This window comes from Mobula hypostoma, chromosome 6, assembly GCF_963921235.1.
Source record: "Mobula hypostoma chromosome 6, sMobHyp1.1, whole genome shotgun sequence".
NCBI lineage: Eukaryota > Metazoa > Chordata > Chondrichthyes > Myliobatiformes > Myliobatidae > Mobula > Mobula hypostoma.
The window spans coordinates 96,835,861-96,851,333 of record NC_086102.1 but is presented as its reverse complement, the minus strand read 5'-3'; the positions used below and the strand labels follow the sequence as shown (position 1 = coordinate 96,851,333).

At 44.6% G+C, this 15,473-nt stretch overlaps 1 protein-coding gene across 3 annotated transcripts in view; it reads right to left on the bottom strand.

The window, feature by feature from the left end:
- The window catches only part of ace2 (angiotensin I converting enzyme 2), a 140,920-nt gene that overhangs the window by 113,393 nt on the left and 12,054 nt on the right, over positions 1–15,473 (bottom strand). The window contains exon 1 of one of the 3 annotated variants that reach the window (XM_063051287.1): positions 9,103–9,246. The exons of the other annotated variants lie outside the window; for them this stretch is intronic. The gene's annotated coding sequence lies outside the window, so the exon portion shown is untranslated. Of the gene's footprint in view, positions 1–9,102; positions 9,247–15,473 lie in introns of those variants that run through there. 3 annotated transcript variants of the gene reach the window in all.

Here is a 15,473-nt window from a genome sequence, read left to right as displayed (position 1 = left end):
AAGGTCGGGTCCAGGCTGTATCAAGGCAGTGGGGTCTAGACCCCAGAGAGTATCGAAGTGACTGAACCCAATGTCTGAACAACGATTTAAACACTGGGCCAAATCAGAAAGGTCGGGTCCAGGCTGTATCAAGGCAGTGGGGTCTAGGCCCCAGAGAGTATCAAAGTGACTGAACCCAATGTCTGAACAACGATTTAAACACTGGGCCAAATCAGAAAGGTCGGGTCCAGGCTGTATCAAGGCAGTGGGGTCTAGACCCCAGAGAGTATCAAAGCGACAGAACCCAATGTCTGAACAACGATTTAAACACTGGGCCAAATCAGAAAGGTCGGGTCCAGGCTGTATCAAGGCAGTGGGGTCTAGGCCCCAGAGAGTATCAAAGCGACAGAACCCAATGTCTGAACAACGATTTAAACACTGGGCCAAATCAGAAAGGTCGGGTCCAGGCTGTGTCAAGGCAGTGGGGTCTAGGCCCCAGAGAGTATCGAAGTGACTGAACCCAATGTCTGAACAACGATTTAAACACTGGGCCAAATCAGAAAGGTCGGGTCCAGGCTGTATCAAGGCAGTGGGGTCTAGGCCCCAGAGAGTATCGAAGTGACTGAACCCAATGTCTGAACAACGATTTAAACACTGGGCCAAATCAGAAAGGTCGGGTCCAGGCTGTGTCAAGGCAGTGGGGTCTAGGCCCCAGAGAGTATCGAAGCGACAGAACCTGTTCTTTGGATGACAATTTAAGCAACCGGCTGAACAGAAAGATTGGGTACAGGCTGATTCGAGGTGGCAGGGTCTAGGTTCCAGAGAGTATTGAAGTGACTGCACCCAATGTTTGGATGATGATTTAGGTGCCGAGCCAGGTTGAAAAGGTCAGGGTGTCGGGCTCCAATGCGAGGGACAGGCCCGTTCAGCTCGCTGCTCTATTCTGCGTTAAACGAGAGGTCCATAGACAGGACTGTGCTTGTGGGCTTCAGTTCAGAATGCGATTTGCTTCCATTTATTGTTTGCATGATTTGCTTATTTTTTTCCCTGCGCATTGGGTGTTTGATGTCTTTTTTTCTGGTTTTATTTTGGGTTTCTTTGTTTCATGGCTGCCTGTTATGAAACGAATCTCAAGGTTCATACTTCGATAATAAATGTACTTTGAACTTTGGCAAAATCTTTTCTGCATCCTCTCAAAGGGATCATATTTTTCTTATACCACATAGAGTACTCTAGCTGTGGCCTAACTGATGTTTTATAAAGTTGTACTGTAACCTTTCACCTTTTGTGTCCTATGCCCTGGCTAAAGATGGCACATGAATTGTATGACTTCTTCACCAGTCTGTATACCTGTGCAACCATCTTCAGAGATCCTTGCACTTCGTACCTACATCACTCTGTTCCTTAGCACCCTCTTGGATTCTACAGTTCACACTGTATTAGTCCCTATTCATCCCTATTAGTCCTCCCAAAATACATCAGAGCACGCTTTTCAGCATGCAATGTGGCTGAAGGTGGGGCAGAGGCAGTGTGCGGTGGGACAGAAAAACGATCAGGCAGAATTTCAATCAGTGGGATGAGCTGCAGTGTAACAGAAGGACAAAACTGGAAAGGGTGATGAATACAAGACTGAAGGTCTTATATTTGAATGCACACAGTTTATGGAATAAGGTAGGCGCAGTTATAGTTTGGCATTGTAGACATCACTGAGTCGTGCTGAAAGAATATTATAGTTGTGAGCTTAACATCCAAGGATACACATTGTATTGAAAGGACAGCGTTATTAAGTGTGAGGGTGAGCAGCCAGAGGCCATGGCCCATGTGGGTAAGGCAACTTCGAGGTTCGGCAGGCAGTTAGGTGCTGAGTTAACGGGCAGGAGCTTCAGGGTTGTGATCTCAGGGTTGCTACCTGTGCCATGTGTTGCTGAGGCCAGAACTGGGAAGATTATATAGTTTAATATGTGGTGAAGGAGTTGGTGTAGGACGGAGGGCATCAGATTTTTGGATCATTGGGCTCTCTTCCAGGGAAGGTGGGACCTGTACAGAGAGATGGTTTGCACCTGAACTGGAAAGGGACTAATATCCTACTGGGAAGGTTTAATGCTGCATGATGGGGTTTAAACTAGAGTTACGGGGGGATGGGAACCAGAGTGTCAGAACAGTTAGTGGAGAGGTTGTGGAGGCAGATGTTGGTAAGACCTCAGACTGCATATATTTCAATGCAAGAAGTATCGTAGGAAAGACGGATGTGCTCAGGGCATGGATCAACACCTGGGATTATGACATTGTAACCATTAGTGAGACTTGGTTGCTGGATTTTGGTAGGACTAATCAAAATAAGACATACATGGTAAATGGTAGGGCATTGAAGAATGCAGTAGAACAGAGGGATCTAGGAATAATGGTGCATAGTTCCCTGAAGGTGGAATCTCATGTGGATAGGGTAGTGAAGAATGCTTTTGGTATGCAGGCCTTTATAAATCAGAGCATTGAGTATAGGATTTGGGATGTAATGTTGGAATTGTACAAGGCATTGGTATGGCCAAATTTGGAGTATTGTGTACAGTTCTGGTCACCAAATTATAGGAAAGATGTCAACAAAATTGAGAGAGTACAGAGAAGATTTACTAGAATGTTACTTGGGTTTCATCACCTAAGTTACAGAGAAAGGTTGAACAAGTTGGGTCTTTATTCTCCGGAGCGTAGAAGGTTGAGGGGGGACTTGATGGAGGTATTTAAAATTATGAGGGGGATAGATAGAGGTGACGTGGATAGGCTTTTTCCATTGAGAGTGGGGGGGGGGGATTCAAACAAGAGGACATGAGTTGAGAGTTAAAGGGCAAATTTTAGGGGTAGCATGAGGGAGAACTTCTTTACTCAGAGAGTGGTAGCTGTGTGGAACAAGCTTCCAGCAGAAGTGGTTGAGGCAGGTTCAATGTTGTCACTTAAAGTTAAATTGGATAGATATATGGACAGGAAAGGAATGGAGGGTTATGGGCTGAGTGCAGGTTGCTGGGACTAGGTGAGAATAAGAGTTCGGCACAGACTAGAATGGCCAAGATGGCCTGTTTCCGTGCTGTAATTGTTATATGGTTATATGGTTATAAATGCAGGGGCCTTCCCTCAGAAGCAGTGAGACAGAGAGAGAGAGAGAGAGAAAGAGAGAGAGAGAACAGAGAGAGAGTGAGACCGACCATCACGTGTAAACACCTTCGCTCAGCAGCAGCAAGCAAGAGAGAGAGAGGGGGGGGAGAGAGTGAGAGAGAGAGAGAGAGAGAGAGAGAGAGAGAGAGAGTGAGACCGACCATCACGTGTAAACACCTTCCCTCAGGAGCAGTGAGAGAGAGGGAGAGAGGGGGGGAGAGAGAGAGAGAGAGAGAGAGTGAGACCGACCATCACGCGTAAACACCTTCCCTCAGCAGCAGCAAGCGAGAGGGAGAGAAGGAGAGAGAGAGAGAGACCATCAATGCAAACACCTTCCCTCAGCAGCAGTGGGCGAGGGAGAGGGAGAGAGAGAGAGAGAGAGAGAGAGAGAGAGAGATCATCATATGCAAACACCTTCCCTCAGCAGCAGTAAGCGAGAGGGAGAGAAGGAGAGAGAGAGAGAGATCATCATATGCAAACACCTTCCCTCAGGAGCAGTGGGCGAGGGAGAGAGAGAGAGAGAGAGAGAAGGAGAGAGAGAGAGAGATCATCATATGCAAACACCTTCCCTCAGCAGCAGCAAGCGAGAGGGAGAGAAGGAGAGAGAGAGAGAGATCATCATATGCAAACACCTTCCCTCAGGAGCAGTGGGCGAGGGAGAGGGAGAGAGAGAGAGAGAGAGAGAGAGAGAGAGAGATCATCATATGCAAACACCTTCCCTCAGGAGCAGTAAGCGAACGGCCGGTAGACAGCGCCTAACACTCACTCGCCTTTCGCACTCACCCCGTTGTTTCAGTCAAGGAATATTAATTGGCAAAAAATGGATTCGATCAGGGATTCGCCTCTACGCTTCTTTGTCTCGAGGCTTCTGGCGTCCCAAAATCTTCTCTGAGACAGCAAAGCCCAGATCGCTCCATCTTACACCATTAAACTCCAGATCACAGACTCCAACAGGACCAGAACCACATTGAAAAGAAAACGAAGACGAAAAAGTCTTGTGGACCATCTGGAGACTGTCCCCCGTGGTAATGTCATTTGCTGCCTATGAGCAAAAGGATTGGAAGGGACAAAACTGGTCCTCTGGAAGATCAGAGTGGTCATCTATGCGGAGAGTCAAAAGAGATGAGTGAGATCTTAAATGGATTATTTGCATCTGTATTGACTCGGGAGATGGACATAGCGTCTATAGATGTGAGAAAAAGCATCAGCGAGGCCAAGGATTCTATGCAGATTACAGAGGAGGAGGTGTTCGCAGTCTTGAGGCAAATTAGGGTGGATAAATCCCAAAAGCTTGACAAGAGTGTTCCCTCAGGCCTTGTGGGAGGCAAGTGCTCCAGCAGAGATAGGTGGGGTACCAGATGATTGGAGGATGGCCAATATTGTTACACTGTTCAAGAAAGGCTCTAAAAATAAACCAGGAAATTTAACCTGGTGAGCCTGACATCAGTCTTGAGAAAGTTATTGAAAAGTATTCCAAGGGAATGGATATATAAATATTTGGATAGACATGGACTGATTAGCATGGCTTTGTGTGCGATAGGTCATGCCAAACCAAACAGACTTTTTTGAGAAAGTTACCAGAAAAGCTGATGAAAGCAAGGTACTAGATGTTATCTACATAGACTTCAGCAAGACATTTGACAAGGTCCCACATGGGAGGCTGGTCAAAAAGGTTCAGTCGCATGGCATTCAAAATGACATAATAAATTTGTGGGAGAAGCCAGAGAGTTGTAGGAGATGGTTGCCTCTCTGAGTGGAGGCCTGTGACTAGTGGTATGCTGCAGGGATCAGTGCTGAGTCTGTTGTTGTTTGTCATCTATATCAGCTATCTGGATGATAATATGGTTAACTGGATCAGCAAAATCATGGATAACAACAAAATAGGGAGTGTAGTGGACTGTGAGGAAGACTATCAGAGCTTGCGGTGGGATCTGGAACTGCCGGAAAAATGGGCTAAAAAATGGCAGGTGGAATTTAATGTAGACAAATGCGAGGTGTTGCAACTAGAGGTCATCGAAACATAGAAATGTGTAAAAATGTGTCATGAGTTAAAAGTGAATAGTGAAGCATTTAACAGGAATATGAGGGAGAATTTCTTCACTCAGAGCGCCATGGGAGTGTGGAGTGAGCAGCCAGCATAGGTGATGTATGTGAGTTTGTTTATAACATTTAAGAATAGAATTACTAGGTACCTGGATGGCATGGGTGTGGAGGGCTATGGGGCAGGTTGATGGGTGTAGGCAGTTTAAATGATTTCAGCATGGTGTACATGGGCCGAAGGGCCTGTTTTGGTGCTGTACTTTTCTGTCACAGGCAGGTAGGCAGAGTGCGTGGTGTGGCTCTGCTGGTAAAAAATGAATTCAAATCCTTAGAAATAGGATTGAAAGATGTAGAGTCAATATTTGGAAACTTATTACATTCACATTCAGATTGTTGATGTATAAAACTGGCACCCTTCTCTCTGATAGAGCACAGGGTTTCAATCGTAAAATCAATACTTCACAATCATCCTCTGCCTCCAATTACCAAGCCAATTTTTCAAAATTGCTCTGGCTCACTATTGGACTAGTTTCCTCTATCAAAGTCTATACAGACACACTTAGTTCCCTCTTTTATAGGTTTAATCAAGTAATCCAGACAAGATCAACTGTTAAAAAAGTTGTGCTGACTACTATACCTCTAGCTAATCCCTGCCTCCCCAAGTACAAACTAATTCTGCTCCTCAGAACTCTTCCAATAATTTATTGCCATGTTGTAAATTTTATCTTCAGTTCTGGCAAAGGGAAACTTGCTATTTCGTAATGCTCAATATATGGATTTTTATGACATTATAAGGTGCTGTAAAGGTTTGATTTTGCTGAGGATAGTTCAATGTTTTGCTGACTGCAGCTTCTCTCCTGCCTGTGGGTCGGACAGAGGTCGTTAGCTTTTTAATCTACTTCCTAGCTACCAGGGCAAAGGCTACTGAGTGAATACATGGAGGGATTTATAAAGGATTTATGATCCAATCACTGAAATCCAAACATTAATTCCATGTTTTTGCCAAAGTACGCTTCCTTATGACATTCACTCTCCCTAATTTCCTTTGAGACCATTCTCTCTAACACAGGCCCATGAACAGCACACCTGCACCTGCACCCCTCCCCCAATGATCCTTGCAACCACCTACACTTGACCAATCAACCTTCTGATCAGCAAATCTTTGGAATGCGGAGGGAACCAGAGAACCTGGGAGAAATCCACAAGGTCCAGGAGAATGTGCAAACTCCACACAGACAGTACCAGAGGATAGGATAAACCCAGGTCTCTGGAGCTGCGAGCCAGCAGCAGTAACTATTAGGTCACCATGCTGCTTTGAGGATCTGCGAGAGGCTGGGCTGGCTAGGACTAAGCTCACTGGAGTACAGAAAACTGAGGGGTGCCCTTCTAAGCTGGGGTATAGACTGGGTGAATGCACATGGTCTTTTTCCCAGAGTCGGAACCACAAGCATTGGCTTAAGTTGAGAAGGTGGAGTATCAAAAGGAACCTGAGGGATAGACTTTAAAGACCATAAGACATAGGAGCAGAATTAGGCCATTCATCTCAGCAGGTCACTCCTCCATTCCATCACGGCTGATTCATTATCCCTCGCAAACCCAAAGACTTGGCCTCCACAGCCTTATTTAGCAAAAAATTCCACAGATTCACCACCTCTCACTAAAGAAATTCTTCCTCATCTCTGTTCTAAACGGACATCACTCTATTCTGAGGCTATGCAACTTGGTCCTAGGCTCCCCTCTATAGGAAACATCCTTTCTACATCCACTCTATCCAGGCCTTGCAATATTCAATAGGGTTCAAGGATATCCTCCCCCCTCCCCCATTCTTCTAATCTCCAGTGAGTACAGGCCCAGAGCTATCAAACATTCCTTATATGATAAGCCTTTTATTCCCAGAATCATTTTCATGAACCTCCTCTGCACCCTATCCAATGCCAGCATATCCTTTATTAGATAAGGGGCCTAAAAGTGCTCATTGTTCTCCAAAAGCAGTCTGACAAATGCCTTATAAAGCCTTGGCATTGCATCCTTGCTTCTATATTCTAGTCTTCTTGCAATGAATGCTATCATTGCATTTGTCTTCATTACCACTGACTGAACCTGCAAGTTAACTTTTAGGGAATCCTGCATGAGGACTCCAAAGGCCCTTTGCACCTCTGATTTTATTGCCGGAGAGAGAGGTGGAGGCCAAGTCATTGGGTATATTCAAAGTGGAGGTTGATAGGTTCTTGATTAATCAAAGGTTATGGGGAGAAGGCAGAAGATTGGGGTTAAGAGGGATAATAAATCATCCATGATGGAATGGCAGAGTAAACTCGATGGGCTGAATGCCCTAACTCTGCTCCTTTGTCTTATGGTCTTATTTATTCCTTCTACAAAAGTGCATGACCATACAGCTCTCTACGCTATGTTCCATCCACCACTTCATTGCCCATTCTCTAATCTCTCCAAGTTCTTCTGAAGTCTACCTGCTTCCTCAACACTACCAAAGTGGCGCTGGTGACATTGTGCAGGCAGCTAACTAAACTACTAACTATCCTACTAAATATACCTTCTCTATTTGGACTACCATCACAAAACTGCAACTATTCTACTAAAAATACCTTCTCTGGACTACCAGCTCTGCAATCTGCAGTGGGAATTGTGCTTTGATCCTGGCTTATTTTGCTGTATGCTCAAGGGTTCGATGAACTGGAGTCATAAGTAGGCAGATATGGCCACAATGGCCATTGCTGGAGTGGACCTGAGGCTGGACAGAAATGATGCCCAGGCCTGAGAGTGAAAAACAAACTGAAGTTTAGCCTATTTAAGACAATAGACAATAGGTGCAGGAGTAGGCCATTCGGCCCTTCGAGCCAGCACCGCCATTCACTGTGATCATGGCTGATCATCCACAATCAGTATCCAGTTCCTGCCTTATCCCCATAACCTTTGATTCCACTATCTTTAAGAGCTCTATCCATCTCTTTTTTGAAAGCATCCAGAAACTTGGCCTTCACAGCCTTCTGGGGCAGAGCATTCCATATATCCACCACTCTCTAGGTGAAAAAGTTTTTCCTCAAGTGCTGAATCAGATTAAAAAATGAAAGCATTGAGGCCAGGGGCAAAGGATGAACCAGTGTTCAGCTCTCCACTCCAATAGGCTTTACATGTTGATCTAACTCTGTGGCTGTGGTCTGCAGCCATCGGACTCCTGGACCAGCTGCAGCACTGAACAGGCTCTGTGGCTGTGAACTCACTTTCAGGGCTCTGCCATTCATGTTCTGTGATATTTGTTTATTTTTATATTGTTTGAACACTTTGATCTCTTTATTGCATATTGGGCGTTTGATGGTCTTTGTGGTGTGAGCTTTTTCACATGTACTATTGTATTTTATTCTTTGTTTTTCAGTTGCTTGCAAAAAGACGAATCTCAAGGTTGTATATGGTCTATATACTTTGATAATAAATGCACTGAACATTGACCCTGCCCCTCCATCTATTTTTGGATCATCTGCAAATTCTGTCATCTAAGTCACTGACATATTAACGAGAAAAGAATCAATTCCAACACCGGCCCTTGTGGAACACCACTAGTCACCAGCAGCCACCCAGAAAAGGACTCCTTTATTCCCACTCTTTGCTTCCTGCCAATCAGCCAACCAAAGTTCAAAATTCAAAGTAAATTTATTATCACAGTAGATATATATCACCATGTAATAACCTGAAATTTGGTTTCTTTTAGGCATTCATAGTAAGTAGAAAGAAACACAAAAGAATCAATGAAAAACTGCATAGGACAGAAAGAGGCAAACAACCAGTGTGCAAAAGATAACAAACTGTGCAAATACAAAAAGAAAAGAAATAATAATAATCATTACTAATATAATGGCAGTTACATTGGAATTTAAAGTTCTTCTATCCATGCCAGTGTCTTTCCTATCAGACCATTCCTCTTACCTTCTAAGCAGCCTAATGTGAGGCACCCTGTAAAAGGCCTGTAGGGTGGTCTATGTTCCAATTCCCAGCTCACACTAATTCTAGGAAAGAGCTCTGCAGCTTCACAACTCAGTGTGACAAGACATATTTTTTGTCTTCGTTTATGTCTCTTATACTTAACCTTGTATCACCGTCACCTTGCTCTCGTTAATCATTCATTTTTTTTCCATGAAATGTTCCTGCAGTTTACGATCTTTTGATATGCTTCCTGATACAAGTCAGCTACAATCTCCTAGTTAATAAGTGACAAGAAAGGGTGTTACTGGTACCTATCATCTGAATGCCATCAACTGGTATCCCCATCATAAAACAGTGATTCATAGGTCAGCGCAGCACAGATGCAACAAGTCCATGCCAACCATGACGTCCACTCATCCAGTCCCACCCTCTGTGTGAAAAGTCTGATCCCTTTTAAATCTTTCCCCTTGTACCCTAGACCTATTCTTTCTAGTTTTGGACACCCCACCCCAAAGCAAAGATTGCTACCAACCACTTTATCTATGGCCCTCATAGTTTTATAAACCTTTTCACTTTTCTTTTGCCAGTGCTCTAAGAAATAAAGAGCTAGCCTGCCCATCCTCTCCATATAACTCACACCCACTGTGCTGGCAACATTCTTTAAATCTTTCTTTGCACTCTTCCTTGCTTAACCACGCATGGTAGCAAGAACTGCAAACAGTACTTCAAGTGTGGCTTCACCGTCTGTCATCAGATCAGATGTCAGTGTGACAGGGTACAGCACTCTGACATCTGAATCAGAAAGTCACAAGATACATCAGCAAGACACTTCGCTTTGCCACAAGGGCATTCTATAGGAATGCTGGGATTTTCCAATTGGAATTGGGTTTTATTGTCATATCTGTCAAGAAACAATGAAAAACTTTGTTTTGTACGCCATTAAAACAGAACATTTCAAATGTACGTACATGAAGGTAGTACAAAAGAGAAACAGAATGCAGAATAGAGTGTTGCAGCTACAGAGAAAGTGCATAGCAGGTTGACAATTGAATTTCAAGCGCTGTGACAAGGTAGGCTGAGAGATCAAGAGTTCATCTTATCTTCCAAAAAGTCCATTCAAGAGATTTATAAGAGCAGGATAGAAGATGTCCTTTCAGCTTGGTGGTTGGTGTTTTCAAGCCTGAAAGAAGCAGGAAGAGAGAATGACTGGAGAGGGAGGGGTGTTTCTGTTGCATGCTTTCCAGAGGCAGGAAGTAATACATGTCTTATGAGAAAAGGCTGAGCAAGCTAAGGCTTTTCCCTTTGACATAACAGAGGATAAGAAGTGGCTGGACAGAGCTATACAAGGCATGGATACAGAGGACAGCCAGCCCCTTTTCTCAGTACAGTGATAACCAATACCAGAGGTCATCAGTTTAAGGTGAGTGGAAGAAAGTTTAGGAGAGTTAAGTTTTTTACACAGAGCATGGTGGGTGCCTGAAACATACTGCCAGGGGTGGTGGCAGACGTTGAAAGAATAGGGACATTTTAAAGGACTCTTAGATATGCACATGGGTTAAAAAAAAGAGTTATGGGTTGTGTCGGAAGGAAGGGTTAGATTGATTGCGGAGCAGGTTTCTATTGGTTGGCACAGTATTCTGGTCAAAGGATCTGTGCTGTATAGTTCTATGTGCTCATTCAATCTTTTACTTTCAATGGAGGGGAGGGCAGAAGATTCATAAACTTGAGAACACGTGACACCAGGCTTAAGGATAGGTTCTAGTCTACTGTTATAAAACACTTGGATGGTCCTCTTCAAGATTCAAGACTATATAATGTTATTTCCAGTACACAGGTGTAAAGGAGAACAAAATAATTGTCACTCCGGATCCAATGCAGCACAAAAAACACAATAAGATAAAGAACACAGTAGTAAAAATACACGATAAGTATAAATACACAAGATAGATTATATACATAGATTGATTATATGTCCATAAAGTTAGGCAGGGCCCAGGAGTGACTGTACATAAGGTGACTCTGACAGGAAATGATAAAGTATTGGGGGTTGGGAATGTAGAGGGCTGTTAGTAGGTGGAAGTGTTGATCATCCTTACAGATTGATGAAAGTTATGGTTTTTGAATCTGGTGGTCCTGACATGGATGCTATGTAACCTCCACCCTAATGGGAGTGGGACAAAAGTCCATGAGCTGGGTGTGTGGGATCCTTCATGATGTTCTGGTACCTTTCTGTACAAATATCCTTGATGGTGAGTAGGCTGGTGCTGGAGATGTATTGGGCAGGTTTGACTACCTGTTGTAGGGCATTCCCGTTGTCACAGTTTGGTTTCCATACCAAGCAGTGATGAAGCTTGTCAGCATGGTGCACCTGTAGAATGGCCTGAGTATGGATGTGTAAAGTCCAGCCCTCTTCAGCCTCCTTGGAAAGTTGGTGAGCTTTATTGACAGTACAGGATGCATCCTGGGACCATAATATGTTCTATGTGATGTGCACTCCCAGGAGTTTGAAACTGCTCGCAGTTTCCAGTGCTGTGCCACTGATCTAAAGGAGGGTGTGAATGGTGCGAGTTTTTCTGAAGTTGATAATCATCTCCTTTGCCTTGTTGACATTAAGGAAGAGGTTATTTGCCTGGCACCAGGCCTCGAGCTCTTCCACCTCCACTCTGTAAGTCACCTTGTGATGAACCCCAGCACTGTCGAGTCATTGGTAAATTTGTCAATGTGATTGCTCGGGAGTTTGGCTGTGCAGTTGTGTGTGAGCAGAGTGAACAGCAATGGGCTCGGCACACAGCTCTGGCGGCACCGGTGTTGAGAATAATGGGGACAGAGGAGGGGTTCTGCATCCTGACTATCTGTTAGGATGTGCAGCACCCAGTTGCACAGTGGTCTATTTTGACCAAGGAATTCATCACGGTCTGTGGTACAATAGTGTTGAATGCTGAAATGAAATCCAGAAATAACATTCTGACGTAAGAGTTCTTGTTTTCTAGGTGTATCAGGACTAGGTGTATGACTGATGCTATGACATCCGTTGTAGAGTGGTTCTGTCAGTAAGTATATTGTGGGCGGAATGGAGTTCACCCATTCAAAGCACTTCTTGATTATTGGCATCAGTGCCAACAACCAGTAGTCATTTAGTTCTGAAGGTGTGGAGATCTTTGGTAAAAGACTGATGGCAGATGTACAATACGGAACTCCTAATCTGTCAGTCAACCTCTACAAGTGTCTTGAAACTCACTTAGCAGTCTCTCTGTAACCGTCACACCATATTCTGCATTCTGTTTTCACTGTACTACCTTCATACCTTAGATTGGGAAGAGGAGTTCTGGCTGAGATATAATATTAGGCAGAAAGCATACCACCAACTTTGTCTGGCTTTTACCTGACCAGAATATACAGAATGTAGCAGAAGAGTGGGCTCATCTGTACTGTGAGCACACAGAGGCTCAAGTTTGTGTCTGGCCTTATCTGGGAGTTTGACCACCTCCAAACAAGCCTCGGTGCTCTTTGTGCTTGAAAGATTGGCATTGCAGAAGGTGTCAGCTGCAGTTTCTGGTGAACATGAAGCTTTCTCTTACTGAGGAGGCTGATAACTCTCCTTTTCCTGGACCAGACAGTGCCCCAGCCTCAGAATCACCACGGTAGAAGGGATCCTTCATTATGCTGACTGCTTTCCTAAGACAGTACAAAGTACAGACAAAGTGAAAGGAAGGGAGCCTGGTTTCAGTCATGGAGTGCTGTGTTCGCAGCTCTCTGCAATCTCTTGCAGCCTGTTCAGAGCAATAAATTGCAGAGTTACCAACACATTGCTGTTGAGGGCCTGAGTGGAATACATAATAGGTCCTTTGTATTGGTCTTTTAGAAAAAAGATCCTGCCAAAGTTCAGTAAAAGTGATGTGTGGGTGAAATTTGATAGGGAGATGGTACTAGAAAGGGTGGCTATGTTGAAAAGTTTCACCAGTACTGGATGGGTTGGGTGCCAGGTTAGGGAAGGAGAGGGTGGATGGCACTGTAAGGCATATAATAACATTTCAAGCCACCCCAGATTTTGGGAGGGGCTGAGATAAGTGGAAGAACAAACCAGACAACTGAAGGTACCGGTTCTTGGGAAACTGTGAAAAATAACATTCAGGAAGCAACTTGGTGAAGTTTGTGAATAGAAGAGCCAACACGGATTTGCCAGAGGTAAATTGAGTTTGGCTAACCTGTTTAAAGTGTTAATAGATAATAGAGAAAGTTAATGAGGCAACACTGCTACCTGTTAACCTCCAACCTGTGGACTTACAGATGGTTAACAAAATGAAAGGGTCAATGCATCTTAAGTAACATATTGCCTTAGTAACAGAGCATGGAGACAGCTCATTCTCCAGTCTCATCTATTGTGGAATTATCCTTTTCTGACCATATGAGGAAAGGAAGGTTATTGCTGAAGCAGCTTTAAGTGATTGGACCTGAGAAACGCCTGCAGAGGGACTGGGATGGTTGACCTATCCTCCTTTCTGTAAAGAACAGACTCAAACACTAGAATGCTGCTATTGGTTTCAGTTTTGCCAGCAGCCTGATTACTGTTGTAGGATAATGTAATCAGTGGAAATATACATAACTCATACCCACCGATGTTCAGTTGCAGTTCACTTTAAGAAGCTGGTCTGACATGATGATGTGAAGTTCTGTTACCACGGTTTTTGCGTTCAGTGTTTGGACTACAATAAATGAGTTGTTATGGTTTTTCTTAAAAATGATTTACGAAACCTACATTGGTTACTTTGTTGCTTTAGGACGATTCCAGAGTTATTGAACATGTTGGCCAACACAGTCGCTTTGAAACTGCTGGAGTTTTGGGAGCAAAATGCCATTGCTTAGTTTGTACAGGCTGAGGCCTGACCCACGTGGCACATGCGCCGGTTGTGCATGCAGCCTGTTACAGCCGTTCCGATCAGTATTCTTACTTTTCTCTTCTTACTTTTTAACTTACGTAGCGCTGGAAATAGTTACATTCCGACACGTCTCATTAGCGGGACAGAAGCATGGTCGCATTGTTTATTCCAGGGACCAGCTGTTTGCGCTTATGCCGGCCGGTTTAGCGAGCAGAGCGGCAGACACCCCTGCTGAAATCTGAAGGAAAACACACAAAGGATGCAGAGGGGGATCACAAAGTCGAGGAAAGAGGACCAGGTTGAGACAACAGAGACTTATGGAAAAGAGGAGTTTGGTGGGTAATAAAATGGATGAGTTCACGACGTTAGCCAAGCGTCAGAGAACATTTCAGGAGTGCAGTGTTATGTGTTTCACTGGAACGGGGCTGCACAAGGACATACCCGATCAAAACTTTTCCGTGGATGGCTTCCAGATCGTTCGGGCTGACCGGAAGTGCACTGAGAGTGGTAAGCGTAAAGGAGTTGGGTGCTTACTGTTCTGGTTAACAACAGATGGTGCAATCCAGGTCATATTACGATTAAGGAACGTGTTTGTAGACTGGATATTGAACTTTTTACTGTTGGACTTCGGCCATATTCCACCGAGATACAACACTGGGCGGCACGGGAGGTCGTTCCTGCCTGTGGCCATCGAACTTGCAGCTCCTCCCGTGAAGGATCAGACACCCTGAGCCAATAGACTGGTCCTGCACTTATTTTCCATCTGGCATAGTTTGCATTTTGTTGTTTAATTGTTTGTGGTTTTTGTATTGCTATATTTATGCTCTATTCTTGGTTGATGAGGCTGTAACGAAACCCAATTTCCCTCAGGATCAATAAAGCATATCTATCTATCCTGAGGCTCCGGAGGGTTCCTGTACCATGGAAGACGTCCTGCCTCATCCCTGTGCTGAAGACGCTGCACCCAGCGGCCTCAATGACTACAGACCGGTGGCATTGACCTCCCACATCATGAAGACCCTGGACAGACTTGTTCTGGAGCTGCTCCAGCCTATGATCCTATGATCAGGCCACACTTAGATCCCCTCCAGTTCGCCTACCAGCCCCGACTAGGAGTTGAGGATGCTATCGTCTACCTGCTGAACCATGTCTACGCCCACCTGGACAAGCCAACGAGCACTGTGAGGGTCATGTTTTTTGACTTCTCCAGTGCGTTCAACACCATCCGCCCTGCTCTGCTGGGGGAGAAGCTGACAGCGATGCAGGTGGATGCTTCCCTGGTATCATGGATTCTTGATTACCTGACTGGCAGACCACAGTACGTGTGCTTGCAACACTGTGTGTCCGACAGAGTGATCAGCGCCACAGGGGACTGTCTTGTCTCCCTTTCTCTTCACCATTTACACCTTGGACTTCAACTACTGCACAGAGTCTTGTCATCTTCAGAAGTTTTCGGATGACTCTGCCATAGTTGGATGCATCAGCAAGGGGGATGAG